This window comes from Alligator mississippiensis, chromosome 1, assembly GCF_030867095.1.
Source record: "Alligator mississippiensis isolate rAllMis1 chromosome 1, rAllMis1, whole genome shotgun sequence".
Lineage (NCBI taxonomy): Eukaryota > Metazoa > Chordata > Crocodylia > Alligatoridae > Alligator > Alligator mississippiensis.
In genome coordinates this window covers 416,084,251-416,110,473 of record NC_081824.1, presented here as the reverse complement: position 1 = coordinate 416,110,473, position 26,223 = coordinate 416,084,251, and the positions used below count along the sequence as shown (strand labels likewise).

At 49.2% G+C, this 26,223-nt stretch overlaps 2 protein-coding genes across 2 annotated transcripts in view; one reads left to right on the top strand and one right to left on the bottom strand.

Annotated features, from left to right (window-relative positions):
- The window catches only part of SERPINE3 (serpin family E member 3), a 35,911-nt gene extending 29,699 nt beyond the window's left edge, over window positions 1–6,212 (bottom strand). The window contains exon 1 of the mRNA XM_059732243.1: window positions 6,004–6,212. The gene's annotated coding sequence lies outside the window, so the exon portion shown is untranslated. The remainder of the gene's footprint in view (window positions 1–6,003) is intronic.
- The window catches only part of INTS6 (integrator complex subunit 6), a 173,127-nt gene that overhangs the window by 95,943 nt on the left and 50,961 nt on the right, over window positions 1–26,223 (top strand). The window lies entirely within an intron of this gene.

The window sequence follows — 26,223 nt, the reverse complement described above, 5'->3', positions numbered from 1 at the left end:
AGGCTGTGCTGGGAGTGCTTCTACTATGGCCTCAAACTTGCAACCTCTGGGTTGTGAGGCCCCAGCTGGAGGAGATGGAATGCTATATGTCATATTGTTCTCCACTGAACTCTTTGACTGAGCATCCAGATGAGCGAGGCCATGCGATATGTGGTGCTGCAGACACATCCGAGGTGCCACATACTGCGCATTCAGCAGTTCTCTATGCTTCAAGGTAGCAACATGGGTTTTTTCTTAAATCTCAGGTGATCTGCACAACAAAAAAATGGAGTGGCACATGTGGGGGCAGAGTGTGCCACCCAAAACTGGAGCCTGGCTGGCTGAAACAACACTCTGGCAGCTAGTCTGGCTCCAAGTGACAGGATTGCCACTGCTGCAGTCCCAGGAGGCCCCCAGAACCCCTGGCAAGCCCCCAAAGGACCCCAGACAAGTCCAATGCTGGCCCCAGCCTCTCCTGCCCTACCTGGGGTAAGCTACCACGTGCTAGAGGGTGCGGGGCACAGGCGTTCTCCAAGGACAAGTAGCAGCAGCACAAAGTGTGCCACTGCTTCTTGCCCCAGGAAAACGAACATCCACGTTCATGTGGATGCAGCCTTCTAGTCAACTTCAGGCACAACAACAAAAGGCTTTGGAGGGAGCAAAATGCATCTGGCTTCATTACAGGAGCAAGACTGCTATGGTGCAGGGCCTTGAAAGCAGATAGAGCAATACGAAGTCTCAGCACCACCCCACAGTTAGGGAACAAAGTTGGGAAATGTTATGTAATAGTAAAATTCCCCAAAAGACCACATTGAGCATGGGAGAGAGTCAGATAAAAAATTACTCATGGGAGGCTCAGGGTAATAAAATAGGATGGCTTGCCATTTAGGCCTCTGAATCTGATTTTGTGTTCTTTGTGAGTAAAAGCTGTCATCATCAGGTGACAATTTGTTGCCCTATGAGGACTTCTTTGTGGATAACTTGTAATACCACCAACATGGCATTGTTACCATTACTAGCAGCTTCACAAAGTCTGGATAGGAGAATTGTTCAACTGTGGAGAGAATGTGCGAGCTAAGAGGGATGCCTGAAAATAGGAGTGGGAAAGGGACAGTAAAAGATCAGAGGAGAAAAGCATAATTGAGAGCACCCAGTGTCTATTTCTCCCTGTCTTTCCTTGGCCACTTTCCGTCACAGTCACATTTTTGTGAAGTCAGAGTATCTCCATTGTCTTCAGACTATGCTTGCCACTAATGAAGACAGGTTACTGGGCTAAATGGACCTTTGGTCTGACACAGTATCACAGTTATAATGTTCAGCTGAGCATGCTATTTAAAACCAGATTTGCTTGAGTGGAAGTGAGAGCATAATTTATCCCAAAGAAGGTTGAGAAGAGCTGTTAATTACATTTCCATTCTTAGAGCTTTCTGGGTCTCCCTTTCCTTTGCTATGTTTCATCTCCACTGTCATGGCCCCCTGCTCTAGGTCACCTCTGGAACCAGTGGAGATTTACAGATGCAGATCTGCACCAGCTGCCACAGCTGTGAGCAGAACTTGGCAGTGCCAGTCACCTTTTCTTTCTCTCTAACAGTTTGATGGAGAAAAGAAAAAAGCCAAAATGAGCTTACCTTAGCAGCCTCCACTATCAGAGGTGAGCTGGGGACCTTACATCACTAGACAGAAACATACTGACTTTATTAGAAGATGGCTTCTACTGAATAGCCAAGTAATATTCCTCAAGTAACAGAGCACCAGTGTATAAGAAGCATGTTTTGTGAGCCTCTTCACCAGGGTAGTACATTACTGAGCTATAAAACACCTGGGTTATGGGGGACCTTTATTTACATTCTTAATGATACCTAAAAATACCTGTCCCACTGTCTCCCACAATCTCTGTCTCTATCAATTAGATTAGAGATGTCCAATGGACTGCATGTGGTCTGCAAGGGGTTAAGTAACAGCCTCCAGACTCATGCTTAGCTGCTGCTTCCCCCATGGGTCTAGGCTCCCTGTCCTTTCTCTGTCTGCTGCTTCCTGTCTCTGTCCCAGGAGGTGGGTCAGTATGGCAAGTAACATGGGGAACAGTGGGTGAGTACAGAGTCACAAGGGGATGGGGGGTGGGGGGGGGGGGAGAGTGGAACAGGGCTGTGTGTAAGGGGGAGTCCTGCAAGGAGGCATTGCATCTGGGGAGGAATCACACCCACAACCACACCCACACCTTACAGTGGGGGTGGGGGGCAAGGTAGGAAATGGTGTTCATGTACTGGTAGCATGGTGCAGCAGGGGGTGGGCCACTGTGTACTAGTAGCAGGGGGTGTATATAGGTACATGGTACAGTGGGGGATGGGGGCAGAGTGTCTGTATGGCCCAGTGGCATATAGCTCAACTGGGGTGGCCTGCATACTGTGCCATCTCTGCGGTTGGGACCTCCTGGGACATGTGGCCTCAGGGATTTTAGAATTTGAACAGTCCTGCTGTGATACAACAGCAAAATCTGGTTGTTCAGAAAGAAAACTTTATGGAAAAGTTCCCTAATATATAACAAAGCTTTATACATATCTGATTGGGTTTGACAGAAATTACCATAAAAAAAAACCTCATGAAATGAAGTACAAACTGAATAGTTTCTGTGGCATTTTATTTTAAAATTAGAATAGTCTCAAGAACCCGGAAGGCCCCTGAACATGACGTTAGGGCAGTGTCAAGTTCTATGTGGCCTTTATGTAGGTGCAGCATGGAGAAGTTTGTGGCAAAGACACTTTCTGTGGTAGTTGGGTTCAAATTAGTATCAGGCCATGGGTGGATCCAGGATCATAATGGGGAGGGAGGGGAGCAGCCGTGCCCTCTTTGGCTGTGTGGCACATGCACACTGAGCCCTCTAAGCTCATGAGCACATCATTGCAACTCCTGCCAGGGCTGTCACTAAGTCTGGCTGGAGCCTCTGCTTTTGCATAGCCCCAGAGCTGAGGGGGTGAGCGATGCCACTATTCACCATCTCTACACCTTTCTCCTGCTGCTGAATTTAGCTGGGGGAAAGAGGGAATGAGCAGCAGCAGCACTAATTCCCCAGGCTCCAGAGCTGTGTGAAAGCAGGAGTCTGGCCAAACCCTGTGCCGATCAGCTGGCAAGCTGAGAGCTCATGGAACCTGCAAAGGAATAGAAGGAGCTGCAGTGACATACCAAGTGAGCTCTCTCAGCTCACAGGCAGGTACCACACAGCCAAAGCTGGGGGTGCAACCGCACTGCCCCAGAACCAGGCAGATTGGCTGTTCCTAGAATTGGGGAATTAAGAGACTGCTCCATCCCTACCAGTCTGGCAGCACAGAGTGGGGAAGGACAAGACAGTGTAGAGTTAAGACCATTACTGCCCCCATTTGGTGCTGCAAAGCATGACTGGGATACTCCAAACATGAGATTGAACCATGTAAAAGCTCTGCAGGAATATTGCCCTACATACAGAGCTCCAGAAAATTCTCTGCCTCTTGGAGACAGGATGCCTCAGAGTGCTATAGCTCACAGGTTCCCACCCTCTTTATGATTTTTTTTTAAACTGATAAATATAGAGCAATGAAGTCATGTTGCAGTGGAAGAGACCAGTCTCAATTCCAAACAATTTAGTTTGGAAACATATACTGGATGATTGATTGCCTTATAGGCCCACTCTAGCTGTACAGCCAAATTCTGCTCTCTGTTGCCTCTATGTAGCACCACTAGGATTGCCAACCCTCCCAGATTGGCCGGGAGACTACTGGAACCTGCATCAATCTCCCACAGGCTATTGAAAGCAATCCGGGAGATTGATATTGTGAATGGGTTGAACGTTACATTTAATGACTGGAAGTGCACCAATACATTGGTCCCATATTGGACCAGCACCAATATAAGAAAAATTGACAGTATTGGCCGTCGGCTTTTGTGGCTGATGTGGCCGATAATGTCGCTGATAAATGCCCCATGCATGTGTGCAGACACAGAGCAGCACGCAGGCAGTCAGGAGCGCAACCCAGCAGTGTGGAGAGCAGCCAGGTCCAGCTAGTAAGTCTGTTGCAAGGGAAAGGGCGGAAGGAAGGGAGGGAGGGGGAGTTGGGGGGGCAGATCGAGGCCCCAGTGGTAAGGGAGGGAGTGGAGCTGGGGCAAGTGCTGCATAGCCAGGACAGAACGTGGGATGGAACTGTGAACAGCTCATCTGGGGGGCACAGGGAGGGGGTGGCAGTTCCTGCCACTGCGCACACACCAAGGAGGGCATGGGGGGGGTGTATATCCCTGGACTTGTGCGTGGGGTGAGGGTGGGCTGCTGCTATGGGCTGGGGCTACACTTGGGGCAGGCAGTGGTGGCAGTGGGAGGGGGCTATGGTGAATTTAAGGGGTGGCTGCAGCCCTCCCAGTGCCACCCACCCCTAGTGTAGCCTGGTCCAGCCCCCTACTGGGAGAAGCTTGGCACCGCCCTAGCCCCAGCCTGCAGCAGCAGCCTGCCCTTGCCCCACATGTAGATCTGGGAGTACACACCTCTCATGGCTCCCCCAGGGGTACACCTAGCTGCAGAATCCACTCCCCCCTTCCTGTGGCTCCTGGATGAGGTACTCATGGCTCTGTCCTGAATTTGTGCCAGCTGTCCAGTACCTGCCCCTGCCACAGCCCCACTCCCTCCCTCACTGCAGGGACCTCGATCTGCCTTCCCCATGCCCCTTTCCTCACAACAGACTTATCAGCTGAATGCTTCTCTCCAAGCTGTGCTGCTGCATATTTGCAATCTGATTGGTATCAGCCGATATGGCTCATTCAAAGTTGGCCATCGGTATTGGTCCAAAAAAATCACTATTGGCATACCCCTATTAATGACATTACATTATGTTGGGGGGAAAAAAACCCAATCTCCCGGAATAGCTTCAGTCAGAGTTGGCAACCCAAAGCACCACCCCTGTCACCTCACTGAAGTCAGTGATTTACACTGATGTCAATGAACTCTGACTGAGAACTTCATAGGGTAGCTGTGCTATTACACAGAATCTCATTGCATAATCTATATAGCCAGACTTTTTACTGTCTTTCTCACTGCAGTATCTGAGTGTTTTATGGGGGAAAAGAAAAAGAAACCCCCCCTGAAAATCTTTGGTTCTTTTTATAGTTTTAAAGTGCCTTTCCAAGGGTATATTAAAGGCATTTTTCTTTTATTTGAGAAAAAGCCATCCAGCACTGATGAGTTTAATTTTCACCCTGGATATAGCAAGGTTCAAGGTCAGTCTCCACTGCAATAGACGGAAATTCAAAATCCTCAGGAACACACTTGGGCATATAGGTTACACCATGTTCCCCGCCACATACTGTGGAGGCATTGTAGCAGTATATACTACTAGCAGTTCACCTGGAAAACTGTTTGTTTGTCCCCTCAGGATGCTGATAATACTTGTATTGAGTGTTCTTATAGGTCCATGTGACTTACACCAATGTAGATACATGTCCAGGTGTTAGGTCACCCAAGTCATCCATGATCCGCTGTGAGAGTTGGATCTCTGAGCTAGTTATTAAATCTGGAGGGAGAAACTGGAGCAGGGCTTGGGACACAGGCCAGGGTCAGAACCCAGAAAGCCAGTAACCTAGGATGCCTGCAGACATGAAGGAAGGCTACACCAATATGCTGTACTTACAGTGCATTGGAGCAGACTCAATTAATGGAGTCCACTGGAATGTGCTAATTAACGTACCTCCAGTAGCATCATGTGTATCAGCAGCCTCATGCTTCAAAATGGCAGTGGGGTGCTTTAACTAAAGCTCGTTTGATGAGCTTTACTTAAAGTGTTCCTGCTGCCATTTTGAAGCACAGGGATGCTGATACACAAGATACCAAGGGTGTGTTAGTTAAACCTGCTCTCGGAGCCACTCTAAAGCAGTCATTCCCACTGGAAGCCACTCCCCCAAGTACATGTAAAAATACTTCAAGTTACCACAGCTGAGGCACAATCCACAGGATAAAATCAGAGCAACAAGTCAGAGGTCCAGATACAGAAAAGTTAGCAGCCAAGTTACCAAGGCGAAAAGGTAGTCCACAGGATTAAGTCCTAGCTCAGTATCAAACCAGAGTTAGGACCCAGGAAACAGATCTGCAGAGGAAGTCCAAGGCCAGGGTCAGGAGCCAGGAAAATCAGAGAGAGCAGGAATCAAGAAGCTTGTTACTGGGGAAAAAAAAACTGTTGACTAGCCTGGAAATCTGTGGCCCCCAGCTGGGACTAAATTGTGGCACTCCCAGAAGCCAATCAGGATGCTCACTGTTCTTAAACAGAGTTTAAGGCAGAGTTAATTAGCCAGTGACTTATTGCAGGTGTGACTGCTTAGGTACTTAGGTGTGCTTGATCAGGGTTCTTGATGCCAGGGCTAGGGACAGATTCAGAAAGCTGGAGCCTGAATTGATTCAATCATTGCAGGTTAGTCTAACCTGCCTAGAGTGAACCAATTTGCAAGTGAATAGGCATTCACAAAATGTAAGCATATGCCTGCAGTGGCTCAGACCAGGAGCTGTGGAGTGCTAAAGCAGCTGCAGGGAAGCTGTGCTGGAGAGGAGTGGCTAGCCCTGGCAGTGCTTGGAGTGAACTGGCTAGGGAGGTGTTTAATACCCTCCTCCCTGTCCCACCACCATGGACCTGAGCTGGGGTCTGCCTGGCACTCCCCACTCACTGCTGCAGCAGCAGGGCAAGGCCAAATGCTGACCAGCATGGCCCCTGAGGCAGAGGGGGCAGGGAGGAGGGTTATCCCTCCTTTACCCCACTGACCCATGGGGGACTACAGGCAGGGTCCACCTTCCCTGACCACTGCCACTCACTCCTTGTGTGAGGCAAGCAGCAGGTTAATCCCCTCCTGTCCCCTCCACCAGACACCAGAGGGAGGGGGGAATAACCCCCTTCCCTGCCTGCTCACCTAAAGGGCCCTGCTGACTGGCCTCTAGCCAGGCCCCCAACTCTGCTGCTGGAGCCGTGGGGGGGCAGGGCCCTGATGGAGCAGCAGCCCCTGTCCTATCATCTGGGGAGGATGAGCCTCTTCCCAGTGGGGCAGCTGTGAGTGGGGGGATCAGAGCTGCCGCAGACTGCGTGGGGTGAATGGCGGCACCAGGGTTTAGAGAGGGCTATAGACTCCCAAAGCACCCTAGCACTGCTACCACCACTTGCTCCATGCAGTCTGTGGCAGCTTTCCCTGCCTCACAGTGCACTTCCCTCCCCGACCAGGAAGAGGCTTGCACTCTGGGATACTGTGATTGGGGCTGTAGCACCCAGCAGGGTCACTCTTCCCTCACCGCTCCAGTGCCAGGGGCTGGGCACAACTGGAGCCTGGCTGGCACAGCCCCTTGGGCAGGGGGGGTGGTGACAGGGATGAGGGTTATTCCCCCCTGTGGCCCCAGGGGACCGCAGTGGGGTCAGGGTGGGCGGACCTGGCCATGGTCCCCTTGGGACAGTGGGGGTAGTGGGGGAAATAACCCCCCTCCCTGCCCCTTCTGCCTCAGGGGCCTTGCTGGCTGATGTTTGGGTGTGCCTCACCACTGCAGCAGCAAGGGAGGAGCACCAGGCAGATCTTGGTTTGAGTCCATGTTGTTGGGACAGGGAGGGGGGAATTAAACCCCCTGCCAGGCCAATTCATTCCAAGCCACTGCTGGGACTGGCACCAGTGGGACAAGGGGGAGGGGGAGGGAATAAACCTCTTCCCTGCTTCCTTCTGGGGTGTGCCTGGCCAGAGCCCAGTCTCTGCCTGTCCCTACTTAGGCTGGGGAGGAAAGGGGTGGGGCCAGCCCTGCTCTGCCGGAGCAGAGAGCACAGCCCAGAGAGCATGGTGGTATGCTGGGGGACTTTGGTTTTAACTTAAACAGAGAAGGGGTCTGGGACAGAAGTTGCATACACCAGTTTGAACTCAATCAGTTAAGTCTGATACTACATTCAACTAGGTTTATCTCAAACCGGTTTCAGCCATTTTGAAACTGGTTTATGTGCACTGAACTTATGTTCTGTTACAGGTTTAAACTAGTTTCTGATCACTTAAACCAGCTTATGTGAATGTCTGTCTCTAGTCCAGGTGCCACACACATGTGTTTGCATCTGTGGACTGCTGAATGATGCTTCATCTGAAAGTTTTTCAAAGCCCCTGCCTTCATTTCAGTACAGAGCACTTTTCAGTGATTAAGACTAAAGATCACAAGTGAATGGTGAAGTTGACTTCCAGCAGAGATATCATAGCCCCCTGATCAGCTAGAATTAGAAGTAGCCGCAGAGACGGTTCTCAGATTGAGTTTTCATGCTGATGGTTAAAGGACCAAAATCTGGTTACCTTTATCAGACTAAGGATTTACCCAGGACAAAAATGTCCCTACCTACAGTAGCATTCCAGTTCTCTGTCAGTATACCAGTTGAGAGATGCCATCACAGTTGTGGTATAAGTTGGCAAGTTTGCTGAGTGCCATGTCCTTCTTTGAAGTTCTATCATTTGGCATTGTCTGTACATGCAAATTACATCTGCAGGAAGAGAGCCACTGGGTGCATCTACATGTGCAATTAATGTGACTGAATATGGTCCAGCCCAATTTGAGCCAGAGTAAATTAATCCTGACATCACTGTCTACACGTGCATTTCAGCGTAGTTATTTACTGCACTGCTGGATACCACTTGTATCTGATGGAACTATCCAGCAGCCCAGTAGATTAGTCTACTGCATCCTAATTGCCATGCATGTGTAAACAGTGACACTTTACTGCACAACAAATTGGTCTGCTGCACGGTAAAGTGTTTTGTGTAGACATGCCCACTGAAATATTCAATAGGTTTGGTAAAAATTGACAATCATGCCTAGAGACATTAGCATTTTGTCATCCATAAATAGAGAGACAAAATTGGGTAATCTCTAGAATAACATCAGGCCATCTTCAGACAAATTTCAGGATGACCTCAGACTAACAGCTAGCTACCTCTCTCTGTAGTAATATAATGTTTTCCCAAAAGAATATATGAATTGAGCAATTTAGATACAATCATTGGCAAGTGAACCTCAAAAAACTGAGAAACCTGATTTGGTTCAGATATACCCTCTAAAATCTGAATGTTTATCTAAGGAATATGTGAACAGTTAATTGGGGGATAAATGAAACTGGGCTTTACTGCATGTCCGCTGCTTCATCGTAACTTCTCATATGCTTGCTTTCACCCTGTGGTATGTTGAAGCTAAACCTCAGTAATTTACTCTTCTTTCCTTGAGAGCTAAGGTATCCTCAATGTACAGTAAGTCCTATCCTTGACCTTATGGTAAATTTTTCATATACCTATAGCTTAAATGCATATATCTGAACCTGAGGGTGCCAGATAAAATACAACTGGGGTGGAATCTCAAGTGAACAGGCTAACCAGTTCAAGTTTTTCTACACATCTGCCAAGACATACCATAAGACAAGCTTTCCTCATTGTTTGTGATTCTTATAGTGCTTAATGAAACTAAGAATAACAGAAGTGTCCAACCACTTTTAAATTTGTTTTAAGACTTAAGTTGATTTTTTTTAGTCTTAAAAAAGTATGGATTGCATTCTAGTCTGTTCTTATCTGCAATACTTCACCTACCTCTAACTTTTACTCTATATTTTCACTTGTGAACCTTATTTTAGATGAACTACAGAGATATGGCTCTCACTCATTGTGTGTCTTGTTAATTTAAATCAAGAAGGGAATAATGAATTCTTGCCATTGTTGACCTCTACACTTTATGTACACTTTGAATGGATAAGAGACATGAGCACAGCTTAGGCAGTTTTGAAAAAAGTCATGCCAGGAAAAAAAGATAGAAGGAAAATTTGATTCAAAAGATAAGTATGCTGTAGTAGAAGGATAACTGAAATATGACCTTTCAGAGTAAATGATGGGGGGGAAAATAGCAATGGAAACAGAATACATAGGCATACTTCTGCCAGTCCAGAGAAAAGTAGCTGTAAGTAATTCATTTAGGGATACCTGACTTTGAAAACTGCGGTCTTAGAAAATGCCTCAGAAAATCCTGGTTAAGAAGGTGTTCAGGCTTGTGCATGGTACACATGTAGAAGAAGCAGCAGAATGACCACTGTGGTGTGTGCTCCCTCATGTCTCCCTGTACGGGCCACAGTTTAACTACTACTAGAGGAAGACAAAAGAAGGGATTAAAGGACACCTTATGGCCAAGTTGGAGAAATGTGATATTAACATCAATGAACCCTGCTGGTAAAGCAAGACTAGGCTAGGCAAACCCTAAAGAAAATATAAATAAATATATAATTTATTTTCTGGTTTAGCAAACTTTGGTGGAGGAAAAGATCTCTACAAAAACCTACAAGTACCACAGATATAAAAACTGAAGCTGTGTACTACTTAAACAGAGATGTGTGTTGTGCCCCACCCCCATTACATTCTAGGGAAGCTTGGATCGAATTTATAATGATGCCATTCAGTTTCACAACTAATTTGCCTTTTTCCTGTGGAGACTCCTATGCAGCACTCAGCCTCTGTATATCAAAATCTTGGAGACAAACAGCTCTTGGAGGCAACCCTGGGTTTGGGCCCAAACTTTGCAGAAGCTAAATTCTGCTTAGGGTTCAGTTCTGGTTCCAATGAAGTTAATGGGAAAACTCTCATTGCTTTGGGTAGAAGGAGAAAAGGGGCCTTTCAGTATCAGCTGACCCCTCCTGGAAAAGCTCTGAATAATGTGCTGTTTCTTATCAAGCCTCCGGTGTCATGGTTTCAGTGGTTCAGGGGAGACGCTGGGCAAGGCACTTCCTTCGTCTTTTGGGTGATTTGCGTCAAAACAAGATCTTTATTCTTTAGAAGCTGATCTACTCCTGCAGCTTACACCCCACTTGAAGTTGTAATCCTTTGTTGGTGACATCACACTTATTGCCATAATGATTCAAGTGATGTCACAAAGAGAAGCTTATGACTTTAAATGAGGAATAAGCCGAAAGAGCAGATGAACTCTTAGGGAACTAATTATATAAACATCCTTGTAATTATATAAATGTACTAAAAATAATAAAAGAAGAGAAAAAAGATATGCAACACGTATTGGTATTTTCAAAGTTTTTCATGAGGACTGTTGGCTCCTTTAATCTTGCCTCTTAAAATCTGTAACTTTTTCCCCCAGAGTTTTAGATTACTATATGGCTTCTTTCATTAGCTGGGAAATCACCTTCACTAACATTTTTATGTTTTAAATTAAAAGGAAAACACCCCTAACTTGTGATACCCAATAAAGAATTGCACACAGATATTATCATAAGGGTTTTGTTGCAGTTTGAGGATATGTAGCTATAAAAATATTAAGCAAGTAAAATATAAAAATGAAGAAACTATTATTTCATCTCTGCTGTGAGATGGTATATATAGTAACCTAAATCTAGGTTTTTAAATGGTGGAAAATTCTATTGAACAAGGAGTGCCGTACAGGAGCAACTATTTGGTTATTGCTGTGTTTTATTCCTATGGTAAATAGGAATTATTAAAATGGAAGACTGAATACCACATAGCCTAGATAAAGTGCTATGATAAGATATTCACTGTAATCATAAAGAACAATTTATGCTTCATATTTTCAGATGTGGTTTAAAGCAAACAAGATTCAAATTTTTTACTAAGACCATTTTTGCAATGTCCTCAATAGAATGGATAGTCTCAAATCTCAGTTTTCCATACTCAATTATTTTGTTTTTCTTGAGCTTTTAAAATTGATTTTTCTGCTATGTAATAAGAAAAAATTCCAGGGGTACAAAAGATTTTATGCTGGCATTTTAAAAACAAACTGCATCTCCAATGGCTTTTAAATTATGCAAGTAGACATTTAAGGTACTTAATACTTTCTAACCTCTAGTGCCCTTTTTACACAGAGACAGGCAGTCAGCATGGATTAATCTGATCCTAATTAACCACAAACTCTTCTGATATTTGGTCATTGCACTGTAGCGTGCTGCCAGGTACACAGAGGTAAACTGATCTGGATTATCGCCGGTGCATGTGCTTCCTGGAGGGAGGTCTAGTACTTGGTATTGTGAATGAGTTACATGATACATAGGTTTACAAAGAAAGCAGGGAAATTGCTGTGCCAGTTTGGAAACCTAGTGAAACTGGGAGCAACTGATTGTAAAGCCTTTGCCTGAAGTCCTCCTGTCTAGGTTAGATATTTATGTATTTTGTCTCTTGTTATTCCAGGCAGTTGAGCAGAGCACAAAAAATCAGAGTAGAAATATTTTCTTTCTCTCTATTTCTCTGAGGGAAAGGAATGTGGCTTTGAGTAGAGGCTCCCCCGCTCCTCCTCTTTTTTTAAATGAGCATCAGTTTTGTCAGAGACAGGCTTTAGGGAAAACGTTCAGAAGGGGTATCTTCATCTGGCCACTGCTAGGGTTGGGCTCTGCCTCTTCTAGCAAGAAGTTACTACAGTCATGGGCTCTCTCCTGAAAATGCTCTGGTCTTGTCCTTGACAGTTCTGTCCAGCTGCTTTGTCCCTGTAAAAATGACTTGGATAGGAAATGTGATTGATGATTCCTATAAAAATGGAATATATCCTTGAAGGGGCAGATCTGGTGGCGGAGGGGGATGCAATGGGGTGGGCATACCACCCCCTTCTGCTGCTGCTCTCTCGAGGTGATCTGGGTGCAGGGGGATCCCAGAGCCACTCCTGACTTGCTCCAGCTGTGCCTGTACAGTGCACTAGGCTTGGCAGAGATTCTTCCATCCAGTGCCTTCTCTCTGCCTACCCTTCCCTGCTGGCTAGGAAAAGGCACTGGAAGGAGGGACCTGCACACCACCGCTGCTGTCCCTGGCTAATGCAGGGATTTGAAAAGCTGTAGAATTGTTCCTCACCTACTCTTTCCCTGTGGTGCAGGGAAAAGCTGTGCAGGGAACTTCGCTCAACCAGGGATAGTGGTGGTGGTGTGCAGGTTCCTCCTTCCAGTGCCTGCTCCAGACCAGTGGAGGACATGGGGAAAAAGGTGGTGGGCAGGGAGCAGGGGTTGGAAGAAGGAAACTGTACACCACTGCCACTGTCTCTAGCCAAACTCCCTACACAACAGCTTGCCACAGCCCCCAGCTGGATCAGAGTAAGCGCAACTCTTGGCTACCACTGCCACCATGTCAACCAGGGACAAATGTAGGGGACGCAGGGATTGGGCCCTCTCTTCTTCTTATACCTGCTCCCTCCCTGGCTCTTCATTGTCTCTCACTGACCTGAGGACTCCAGATACCGCCCGCTTCCATCTTCCCATGGTCTGAGTGGCATTGTGTCACAGCCCCCTTTAGGAAATCCTGGATCCATCCATTTATCCTTGTATATTTTCTGCTAAGAGAATAGCAGCAGGATGTTGGCCACCATGCTCCCCCTGATTTACCTATGGCAGATTAGTGTTATGTCTTGTGTTGTGTCAGGGTTGACTGTGTAGTTTTGTTACTAGGTTAGACAATGTGTTCATGCAGGGTGGTTTCGATAGCGATGATCCCACCTCTGGAGGTCCCTTCCAGCCCTACTTCTCTATGAATCTCTATGAATCTTATGCAATGTGTTCTTGCTCTGTCTCACACAGACACATGCAAAAGCATAGGCAATGAATGCATCAAAGGTAGGATAGCACTTATACTGAGAAAAGTGGCGGGTTTTAGAGTTCTGGAAACTAGGGTTTAGGTCATAAAATCCTTAGACGCAAGGGTAGCAGTGGAAGTAGTCTTTCTGGACTTCAGGAAGGCCTTCAACACTGTCTCTCACCCCATTCTCATTAAAAAACTAGGGGACTGTGGTGTCAGCACCTGCACAGTCAAATGGGTCGCTAACTGGCTGGAGGGCCGCACCCAGAGAGTGGTGGTGGATGGGTCATTTTCGACTTGGAGGGATGTGGGCAGTGGGGTTCCCCAGGGCTCGATCCTCAGGCCTGCACTGTTCAACATCTTCATCAGTGACTTGGACGAGGGGGTAAAAAGCACCCTATTCAAATTTGCCGATGACACTAAGATGTGGGGGGATGTGGGCACGCTAGAAGGGAGGAATAGGCTGCAATTGGACCTAGGCAGGTTACAGGGGTGGGCAGATGAGAACAGGATGGGTTTCAACACTGACAAGTGCAAGGTGCTGCACCTGGGGAGGAAGACCCAGCAGTGGACCTACAGGCTGGGGAACTCCTTTCTTGTCAGTGCAGAGGCAGAGAAGGATCTTGGAATCATTATTGATGCCAAAATGAACATGGGCCAGCAGTGTGGGGATGCGGTCAGGAAGGCCAACCGTACCTTGTCATGCATCCACAGATGCATCTCAAGCAGGTCCAAGGAGGTGATCCTCCCCCTCTATGCGGCACTGGTCAGGCCACAGTTGGAGTACTGCATCCAGTTCTGGGCGCCGCACTTCAGGAGGGGCGTGGACAGCATTGAGAGGGTTCAGAGGAGGGCCACCCGCATGATCAGGGGGCAGCAGGGCAGGCCCTACGAGGGGAGGCTAAGGGACCTGAACCTGTTCAGCCTCCACAAGAGAAGGCTGAGTGGGGATCTAGTGGCCTGTTACAAACTAGTCAGAGGGGACCAGCAGACATTGGGGGAGTCCCTGTTCCCCTGAGCACTACCAGAAGTGACTAGAAATAACAGTCACAAGCTGGCAGAGCGTAGATTCAGACTACACATCAGGAGGCGCTACTTCACAGTCAGGGCGGTTAGGATCTGGAACCAACTTCCAAGAGAAGTGGTGCTGGCTCCTACCCTGGGGGTCTTTAAGAGGACGCTAAATGAACACCTTGCTGGGGTCGTTTGACCCCAGTGTTCTTTCCTGCCATGGCAGGGGGGCAGACTTGATGATCTGTCAAGGTCCCTTCCGACCCTACAAACTATGAACTATGAACTCTCTCCAGAGACTAGAATCCTTCATCCCAAGTACAGGAGAGTCCCCAGAGCCTCTTTTTTCCTAGGTAGCTCTGTTGGGCCAAGAGATCTTGGGCATTCTCCTCCTTGGGTTCATGGCAGGTATCAGCCCGTTTCCTGGCCACAGGAGCAAGGCTGGAATCTCAGTCACAGTGCTTCTCTCTGTGGGGAAGGGAAATGAATGAATATCTATATCCCTCTGCTATTTAAATACAACTGAAGTCTGCAGCAAAACATGTTGGAATCCCAGACTCCATTCACAGGCTACAGGGGGTTGGAATGTGCTGTTCACCCACCAGTCCCACAGGGCAGAGCCTATACTAATAATCCACTGATCTAAAGACTGTTGCAGGTGTAACCCGGGTGCATCCAAGCCTATGCTTCCTTCTCCAATTAGAAAGGATGGGTGGCCAGGCAGGAGTGCTGTGAGAGGGATCTGTGATATTGCCCAGATCCCTCTATTCTCTATAGGGTCAGGCCATGACAAAAAATGGCTTAGCTATATACAGATTTATTTAATATACAATGATAAATATATACACAATCCAAACAGAATATTGTTATTGAATATATACAATATATGCTGTACATATGAGATTATATCCTATGATCAGTGTACAGGAGATTATATCACCAGCCACGGGCCCAGGGCCCAGCACAGGTAAGTCCATAAAACAGTTAAAATATAGGCAATTGGCAATGAATCTTATCAAACCACAAAAAGAGTACTAACAAGGAATTCAATGGAACAGGTACCTGTATATACCATATACAAGGGTTAAATAACAAATCGCATTAAAATACAAAATATGAGGTGTGCACACACTGTACAGTGTCACCACCCCTGGGTGGGGGTGGGGGGGGGAGGAAGAAGGAGTCCCCAATGCTCCCAGCCCCTCTTGGGCCTGACTGGGCTCCTCCTCTCAGTCTGTTAGTCCCCTCCAAGGGCTGCCTCCCCTGTGGGGACCCATTCCCCAGTAACTCACAGCTCTTCTGTGCGAGGTGGGGTCCATGTCACCCCAACCAGGGTTTCTTCCTGCTGATCCAGATGCAGGCCTCTGGCTCTTGCAGGGCTGCCTATCCCCTCACTGCCTGTGCCCTGCTCCAGGCAACAAGGGCTCTGCACACTGGTCACTGCTGGGGGTTCGGGCTGACTTCTGTGGCTGCAAGGCCCAGGTCCCTGCTTGGGATCAGCTGTGCATCAAGCGTGCATGGGTGTCCTGGCCATGTGCCAGAAAAGGATGGACCTGAGATGCCTTGTGCAGCTCCCAGGGTCTGGATCCTGCCGTGCTGTGCCGTGCCGTGCTACTGGCTCAAAATTCTGGCCGCACGCCACAGGGGGGAGGTGTTATAGACCCAAGCCATCTTGTGCTGATCCTAAGGTCTTGGTCCATAAGGACCCTCCGTGCAGTGCTGTCTGCACCGTGTTTCCTGGCCGCATGCCAGGGATTGCAGACCCAAGTGGCCCCACACAACTCCCAGGATCTCGCCCTGTGTGCTGCTCCATGTACCACCAGGGATGGATGCCATCCTCCACTCTGGGTCTGGTGAGACGCATCTTTGAGGAGTTCTTTAGGGCAACTGGAACCACCCTGCTGGCCTGCTCACACCAGCTCTTCTTTGCCCTGGCTCTTGTTCTGGCTGTGGTCTCTATCCCTTGATGCAACTGCTGCATGCTGAGCATGCTGCTCCTTTTATTTGCTCCAGAGGCTCCACCCCCAGAGTGCTGCTGGATCTGCAAACAACAGGCTTCAATCAGGCAGGGGGCGAGGAGTGCAGGGCAGGGGGAGGGGTAAGCCCCTCCCAGCAATTACTTGATTGGTGGATTTACTCCACCAATCACAATAGAGATTCTCCGAGCCCGGGCAGGCCGAGCTGCATGGTAAGTCCACCACACAGGCATGATCATTGCTTAGGAGACAAGTCTGGAATATAGTTCTCTTCTTCTGGTTATGAAATCTTGGGCCTCTACCTCTTTTTTTCTGTGTGACTGGTGACTGACTGCAGGGTTGGCTAGCCTGATTATGTCCCTGCCAGATGTTTTCTACAGCTCAATTGTTTCAGAGGCAGATGGCTGGGGAGGGAGCTTCCCTGGAAACTGGGAGGATCAGTGTGCCCACCAGGTCTCAAGGAGGCACTCATGCGCGGCCTTGGCACGTGCTCCCAGTGCTGGCTGCTGTGTAAGCTCCAATGGTCTCAAAGAAATCCCATGATCTTCTCAAAGGAAGCCCAGAGACGTTCCTGCCATGACTTCAATCTTCTTTTCAGTGGTGGGCTCCCCTTCTGCAGTCCCCCACAGATCAGCTGCACCCCCTGACGGGTATCCATGGGGATCCACCTTCCTTACACCCCATCCATACACCAGCCTTCTGGATGGTCACTTGGTGTTGGTTTGGCCTGCCTTCCAGTGTTGACTTTCCTGGCTCTCCTTGTCAGCTGGGCTACAGTTGGCTCCTCCCAGCTGCTGACTCTCTGGGATGTTTAAATTGTCCCCACTCTTCTGTTGGGTCTCTAGCTATTGTCACAACCCAAAGTTGTGGTTTTTGTTTGTGTGTGCTTCGGCACCGCTAAATTATTTTTCCCACTAAATTATAGTTTCTTTGCATGGTGGAATTCTCTGCTGTGGAGGGGAGCTCCAGATGCAAAAGGCTTTCCCGCCGTTTTGTAGCTTCTTTGCAGAGTGCATTTCTTTGCTGCATACTAGTGATGCACATTGCAAAGGAGTTCCCACCATTTGTATTTAGATTCGCGCCACATTATTGGCCGGTTCTAAATGTAGGCACACGTGGCGGCTAGCTATTGGCTTGCTAGCAGTACAAAAGGCTTGGGTAGCTTCCACCCAAGTCGGAGAGAGAGGAAAACTGGAGGACTTTACGAACCCCAGGAGGAGGAGACTTCGCGCTGTGTGAAGATCTCTAAGCGATGTGGACCCTTGCGGACCCAACGCTCCTCTCTTAAGCAGGCAATAGAGGCTTAATAACCAAACCCACGGAGCTTTAACAACCCTGGAGGGGGGAACAAAAGAACAAACCGCCTCTAGCCTCTCCCTGTCGCCGAGTGCAATCCTAGACGTATCCCATTCCTGTAAACCCAATTTTCGAACCCACGGAGCTTAAACAACTCCGGGGCCTGGGAACCGGACGGCCCACGGAGCTTCGACAACTCCGTGGGAAAGAATTGCCGAACCCACGGAGCCTAAACAACTCCGTGGGAAAGAATTTGTCGTGGTCCTCCAACAAGGATTTAAGCGGAGCTTCACCTGGAAAGCTGTCCAGCCTACACCACTACCACCTTTGGGTGTAAGTAAATAATCTTTTGATCAACCACTACGCGTTTGTGACTAATTCTAGCTCGCCACCGGTTTTCTCCGACCCCGCGTGCCCGGGCTGCTGGCCACAGCCCGCGTGCGCAAAGACGGGCCGCGGATCGCCCCCCCTGACTCGCACTTGGCGGCGGGATCGGGGCCCGGCCCACACAGCTATGAGCTGCCTGCCTGCCATGGTTTCCCTGCCACTCCTCCCTCAGAGCGCTGCCCCTAGTCCTGACCCTAGCCTTGGGGTCTTTCCGGGCAGTCCCTGGTAGCAAAAAAAAAAAAAGTTAACAGAAAAATGGGGAGTAGGGCTGTGGCTTGCCCCCACTCACTGGCTTGGTGCAGGTGGTCTCAGTAGTTCACCGGCATTGTCCTGGCTCCCTTCCCTGGTTACGAACCCCTCCAGTAGGTCCAGCTCCAAGTCCCTCATTGGCTGCCGGTAATGTCCGCACCTGGCATGGGAAGCACTCTTACCCTCCACTCTCTGTGGTGCTTCTCTAGTGTTCTTCCCAGTGCCAGCTTTTATTTTGGCTGGGTGGTGTCCTGGGATGATGCCATCCACCTGTGCTGGCTCCAACCGAAAATAAGCATGGCTCATGAACCATGCAGGTGCTTCATAGCAGCACAGCTTGTCTGCCTCTCCCCGGCCTGAAATTTGTAAGTTTGCCCTGGCTTCTGGGCTTTTCCTGTAGGGATGGGCTGTCCCCATCCCAAATCCTGCCACGGAGGGGGAGGAGGGAGTCCCTTGTCCCCCAGTAACTGACCCCCTGGGACATAACCCCTCCCCCCCCCCCCCAGATGCCTTGGGGTGTCCTGTGTCCATCGGTCTGGTCCCGCTTTCACACCTGGATAAAAAATCTGCTACGATGTTACTTTTTCCTGGTTGATGCAGTATATGGAATTTAAATGGCTGCAGGGCCCACCTGGTTATTTGGGTGTTATCAGTTTTGGCTGTACTTAACCACTTGAGAGGTGTATGGTCTGTCACAAGTTTGAACTCCCTCCACATCAGGTAGTGCTGAAAGTGCTCTACTGCCCATTGGATCACTAAACATTCCCATTCTATTGTAGCATACTGTGTCTCCGTGGGTAGTAGTTTTTGACTCGCATATGCAACAGGTCTTTCTAGTCTGTCATCCTCTTGCATCAGAACTGCTCCGATGGCCATTTCTGGAGTGTCTGTCTGCAAAATAAAAGGTTTATGGAAGTCAGGTGTGCATATCACGATGTCTTTGCATAGGGCCTTCTTTAGGAGCTCGAAATTGAGTGTCATCTCTGCAGTCCACTTTATGGTCCCTGTCCATCGTTCTTTCATGGCTTCTGTAAGGGGTGCCACCAGTTCTGAGAAGGGGGTACGAATTGCTGGTAGTGGTTGGTTAACCCTAAGAAGGACTGGAGTTGTTTGTTATTCTGAGGTTTTGTAAAATTACAGATAGCCTCCACTTATTTGGCTAGTGGCCTGATGGTTCCCTGCCCTACTAAGAAACCCAGGTACTTGGTCTGTCTCTGGGCTAAGGCGCACTTTTGCAGGTTTGCTATCGTCCCCACTCTCCGTAGTTCTGATAATACTGCCTGGAGGGCTTTCTTGTGCTGGGCCCATGCCTGCATAAACATGACAACGTTGTCTATGTATGGCATGGTGTACCCAGCATGTGGAGCCAGGATCTGGTCCATCAGACATTGGAACGTCACTGCTGGAGCCTGAACAGCATTCGTATGAACTCATAGGGGCCCCATGGTGTCCCAAAGGCCATCTTAGCTTGATCCCTCTTAGCTACAGGGATCTGCCAATACCCTTTGGCTAGATCCAGTGTCATGATGTATTGGGCCTTCCCTATGCACTCTACTAGCCCAGGTATGTGGGGCATTGGGAATGAGTCAAAGACCGCCATTGCATTTAGGTGCCAATAGTTGAGACAGCCATAGGGACCCATCCAACTTGGGGTCTGGAATCAATGGGCTTTGCCAGGGGCTCCTGGATGCACGTATCACTCCTTGTTTTAGCATTTTTTGGATCTCTGTGCGGATCTCATCTGGACTCATTTAAGAAACATTTGGATTCTTATCTTGCTGGGATCCTTTGACCCTAGCTGATTTCCTGCCCATGGGCAGGGGGCTGGACTTGATGATCTTCAAGGTCCCTTCCAGCTCTAATGTCTATGAAATCTCCCCCAAGGAGATGATGGGGTATTGGCCGCCACCTTTCCCATACTATTGCTCCTGGGGGTGTATGTATTGCATGACAGGCATTCCGGACCCATCCTGGCTCTTTGCGGAAGGCGTCCCTGAACTCCCGCACCAGTGCCTGTATTTCGAGTCTCTGGAGTGCCAACAGTTCTTCCTCTATCTGGACTTGGTCTTCCGTCCAGATCTTTGGCTCCTCCCTGGCCACCTCCTCGGGTCTGAAGTCTTCTGTTTCATCCTCTGTAAAAGTGGCCCACCCCTCGGGGTCACACCACTGTCATAGGAGATTTACATGATAGATTTACCTCTCTCACTAGTGCCCAGGTCTATGGACCTCGTAGTCCACTGGGCCCACTCAGTGGATTATTTCAAATGGGCCTTGCCACTGGGTCAGGCGCTTGCTTGTTGACGTGGGTAGAAACACTAGTACTCTCTGGCCGGGCTCAAACTCCCTCTCTCTGGCACGCATGTCATATTTTTCTTTCTGATGGTGCTGTGCTTCTTGTAAATTGCCTCTAGTGAGGCTCTGGACCACCTGGATCCACTGTTGAAATTCTTGTTGGTAGGCAGCCGGGTTCCTCACACTTCCTGCATCTTGTTCCCAGTCCTCCCACAATGCTTGTAGTAGGCTCTGAGGGTGGTGACCCAGTACGAGCTCGAACGGCAAATATTTTACTAACTTCTGTCTTGAATAGCAAACAGTACCAGAGGGAAGAGCAAATCCCACTTCCGCGGGTCACCCTGTATGCATCACCATAGCATCCGCTTTATGGTTCTGTTGAGGTGCTCCACAGACTTTTGGTCTGTGGGTGGTATACAGAGGTCCTCATGTGTCTTATCCACAGTGTGCGGGACACAACCCGCAATACTCCGGACATAAAGTTCCACCCTTGATTGGTGAGGATCTCTTTTGGTATCCCCACCCTCACAATCCACTTAATGAGTTCTTCCATGATCCACAGTGTCATCACTGCCCAGAGGGGGATCGCCTTGGTGTAGTGGGTGGTGTAATCAATGAACACCAGTATGTACTGCTGTCCTGCGCTACTCCAGGGTAAGGGTCCAACTACATCCATAGCTATCTTCGAGAATGGGGTATCAATAATGGGTATAGGCTGGAGCGGAATCCGTGCTGGGTGGTCCTCCCTTGTTTTCTGGCACTCTGGACATGCTGCACATTGACGGGTGACCTCCTCTGCTAACCCCAGCTAGAAGAACCACCAGGTTACCCTGGTGATGGTTTTATCTCAGAGAGTCAAAACCCTGTAGGGTTCACATGGGCTAGCCTCCATATCACTTGGCAGAACCAGGTGGGGACTACCAACTGTGTTTCCTCCTGTTCTGCTGTCCTCCCCCTCTGTACCCGATATAGTAGCTGGTTCCTTACCTCATAGCGTGGGGTCTCAACTGGTGCTACTGTCTGGCCATTACTGGTGTTGAGAGCCTGTGCCTTGATTGCCTGAAGCTCCCGGTCTTCCTCTTGGGCTTCCCTGAGCTGAGGGCTTCTGGCCACGTCACACAAGTTGACCTCGTCAGCCTCATCTGTCAATCCTTCATCCTTGTTGAGCTCTCTGAGCCACCTGTCATGATCCCTAATCTGATGGTGGCCCATTTCAGCATTCTGGACCCATTCCAAGGTATCATAGATGGGTGTCCAGTCTCACCCGAGTAACATGAGACTTGTCAGTGAGGCCCTAAAAGACCACGACCCAAAGGGAAGGGGAGTTCAGGATGAGTGGTTGCTTCTCAAGGGAGCTATCCTGGATGCACAAGCTAAGTCTATTCTGTCTCAGAGGAAAGGCAGAAAAAGGGCACAGCAGCCCCCTTGGCTCTGCAGGGAACTAGCAGACCTCCTGAATCTAAAAAGAAAGACCTACAAAGGATGAAGGACTGGATCCACCTCCAAGGAGGAATGTTCTGTGCTGGTCTGGACCTGCAGGGAGTGAACCAGAAGAGCCAAGGCTGTGACTGAACTCCAACTAGCTATAGGTATCAAGGTCAATAAAAAGTCCTTTTTTAGATATGTGGGGAGCCAGAGAAAAAGCAAGGGCAACATTGGACCCCTGCTAAACCAGATGGGACAACTGACAACCAGTGCCCAGGAAAAAGCCAACTTGCTAAATGGGTACTTTGCATCAGTTTTTCACCAGTCCCAAGGGGCGCCCCTGCCCATTACAGGACAAGAACGCTTGGGTGAGGGTGATTCCTTACCCTCCATCAATGCTGACCTTGTGAAGGAACACCTCGAGAGGCTGGATACCTTCAAGTCAGCCGGCCCTGACAGTCTACACCCCAGGGTACTCAAGGAGCTGGCAAGCAACATAGCTCAGGTCCTGGCACAGATCTTCGAGAACTCCTGGCGCTCTGGTGAAGTGTCTGAAGACTGGAAGAAGGCCAATGTGATGCCTATCTTCAAGAAACGGAGGAAAGTGGATCCGGTGCACTACTGGCCCATCAGCCTGACCTCTATCCCTGGGAAGGTCTTAGAAAAGATTATCAAAGAGACCATTCTTAACAGACTGGCCGATGGCAACATCCTGAGGGCTAGCCAGCACAGGTTTGTTGTGGGTAGGTCTTGCTTGACCAATCTTATTTCCTTTTACGACAAGGTGACCTATCACCTGGACAAGGGAGAAGAGATAGATGTATATCTTGACTTTAAAAAAGCCTTTGATCTGGTATCCCATGATCACCTCTTAGCAAAACTGGCCAACCGCAGCCTTGGCTTCACCACGATCTGCTGGCTGGGGAATTGGCTCTGTGGTCGGACCCAGAGGGTGGTGGTTGACGGAAGTCCATCGTCGTGGTGCACTGTGACCAGTGGGGTCATAGATTCATAGATTCATAGATGTTAGGGTCGGAAGGGACCTCAATAGATCATCGAGTCCGACCCCCTGCATAGGCAGGAAAGAGTGATGGGTCTAGATGACCCCAGCTAGATGCATATCCAACCTCCTCTTGAAGACCCCCAGGGTAGGGGAGAGCACCACCTCCCTCGGGAGCCCATTCCAGACCTTGGCCACTCTAACTGTGAAGAAGTTCTTCCTAATGTCCAGTCTAAATCTGCTCTCTGCTAGCTTGTGGCCATTATTTCTTGTAACCCCCAGGGGCGCCTTGGTGAATAAAACCTCACCAATTCCCTTCTGTGCCCCCGTGATGACTTATAGGCAGCCACAAGGTCGCCTCTCAACCTTCTCTTGCGGAGGCTGAAAAGGTCCAGGTTCTCTAGTCTCTCCTCGTAGGGCTTGGCCTGCGACCCCATAACCATACGAGTGGCCCTTCTCTGGACCCTCTCCAGGTTATCCGCATCCCTCTTGAAGTGCGGTGCCCAGAATTGCATGCAGTACTCCAACTGCGGTCTGACCAGCGCCCAATAGAGGGGAAGTATCACCTCTTTGGATCTATTCGTCATGCATTTGCTGATGCACGATAAAGTGCCATTAGCTTTTCTGGTGGCTTCGTCACACTGCCGACTCATGTTCATCTTGGAGTCCACTAGGACTCCAAGATCCCTTTCCGCTTCCGTGCCACCCAGCAGGTCATTTCGTAGGCAGTAGGTATGCTGGACATTTTTCTTCCGTAGGTGTAGCACTTTGCATTTCTCCTTGTTGAACTGCATTCTGTTGTTTTCTGCCCACTTGTCCAACCTGTCCAGGTCTGCTTGCAGCTGTTCCCTGCCCTCCGGCGTGCCCTCCCCACAGTTTTGTGTCATCCGCAAACTTGGACAGAGTACACTTCACTCCCTCGTCCAAGTCACTGATGAAGACATTGAAGAGTATTGGTCCAAGGACCGAGCCCTGCGGGACCCTACTGCCCACACCCTTCCAGGTCGAAACCGACCCATCCACCATGACTCTCTGGGTGCGACCCTCCAGCCAATTCACCACCCAGCGGACTGTGTAGTCATCCAAGTCACAGCCTCTTAACTTGTTCACCAGTATGGGGTGGGATACCGTATCGAACGCCTTCCTGAAGTCTAAGTATACGACATCCACCCCTACTTGTGTGTCCAGGCGTTTCGTAACCTGGTCATAAAAAGAGACTAGATTGGTCAGGCATGATCTGCCTGCTACAAACCCGTGCTGGTTTCCCCTCAGCATAATTTGTCCTGCGTGGCTCTCGTAAATGTGAGCCTTGATAATTTTTTCAAAGACTTTGCCAAGGATGGAGGTGAGACTGACTGGCCTATAGTTGCCCGGGTCCTCCTTCCTCCCCTTCTTGAAAATGGGGACCACATTGGCCCTTTTCCAGTCCTTTGGGACTTTGCCCATGTGCCACGAGTGTTCAAATATTCCCGCCAGTGGCTATGCAATGACGTCGGCCAGTGTCTTCAGTACCCTCGGATGGAGCTCATCCGGGCCTGCCAACTTAAAGGCATCCAGTTCCTCCAAGTGACTCTGCACCATCTCAGGGTCAACGCATGTAAGTCTGGCGCCTTGCTGCTGCCTCTCTACAATCCCAGTGATTGTAGAGAGTCCCTATAGGGTCCCTCAAGGCTCTGTCCTTGGGCCAACACTATTCAACATCTTCTTTAATGATGTGGACATTGGTATCAGAAGCAGACTTGCCAAGTTCGCCGCCGACACTAAACTTTGGGGTAAAGCGTCCACACCTGAGGACAGGAGGGTGATCCAGGCTGACCTTGACAGGGCGGATGAGAACCTGATGGTGTTTAACACCAAAAAATGCAAGGCTCTCCACCTTGGGAAGAAAAACCTGCAGCATCCTTATAGGCTCGGCAGTGCTATGCTGACTAGCACTATGGGCAAGAGGGACTTGGGGGTCAGGATTGACCACAGATGAACATAAGTCTGCAATGTGATGCTGCAGCCAGTAAAGTGAGCAAAACACTGGCTTGCATCCATTGATGCTTCTCAAGCAAATCGTAGGACGTCATTCTCCCATTGTACTTGGCCTTGGTGAAGCCGCAGCTGGAGTACTGCGTCCAGTTTTGGGCTCCACAATTCAAAAAGGATGTGGAGAAGCTTGAGAGAGTCCAGAGAAGAGCCACGTGCGTGATCAGAGGTCAGGAAAACAGACCTTATGATGACAGGCTGAGAGCCATGGGACTCTTCAGCCTGGAAAATCTCAGGCTCAGGGGTGACCTGATGGCCACCTATAAGTTTATAAGGGGTGTCCACCAGGACCTGGGGGAACATTTGTTCACCAGAGCGCCCCAAGGGATTACAAGGTTGAATGGTTAAAAACTCCTGCAAGACCATTTCAGGCTGGACATAAGGAAGAACTTCTTTACTGTCCGAGCCCCCAAGGTCTGGAATGGCCTGCCGCCGGAGGTGGTACAAGCACCTACTTTGAACGCCTTCAAGAGAAACCTGGATGTTTTTCTTGCTGGGATCCTATGACCCCAGTTTGACTTCCTACCCCTGGGGCAGGGGGCTGGACTCGATGATCTTCCAAGGTCCCTTCCAGCCCTAATGTCTATGAAATCTATTAAATCACCCAAAGCCGGATCCATTGGCACTCAATCTGTTTAGCCTCCCCATGGAGACATGCCATTCTCACGGGGCCCACTTTGCAATTCTTCTGGGGCATAATGAGGTTGATCCTAACTAATGACTGGTACAACCGGAGTCTAGTGTGGCCTTGATGGGGCTGTTTCCTACCCTGGCCTCCACGACTGGAAGTCCCCAGACAGTGTTGTCTCCCCCTGATGCATAGCTGCAGTCCATCGGCTTGCTTGCATCTGGCTCCTTTCGTTCTTCGGCCTACCCCCTAGAGGGATTATCAGGTTGCCACTGTTCGTTAGAGCTACTCAGACATTCTTGCGAGAAGTGTCTGGTCCTTCCACATCGGAAACAGACTGTGTCCCTAAAGCCACCCCTGTTGGGGGTCGGCTTCTTGCTGCCTCTGAGGGGTTG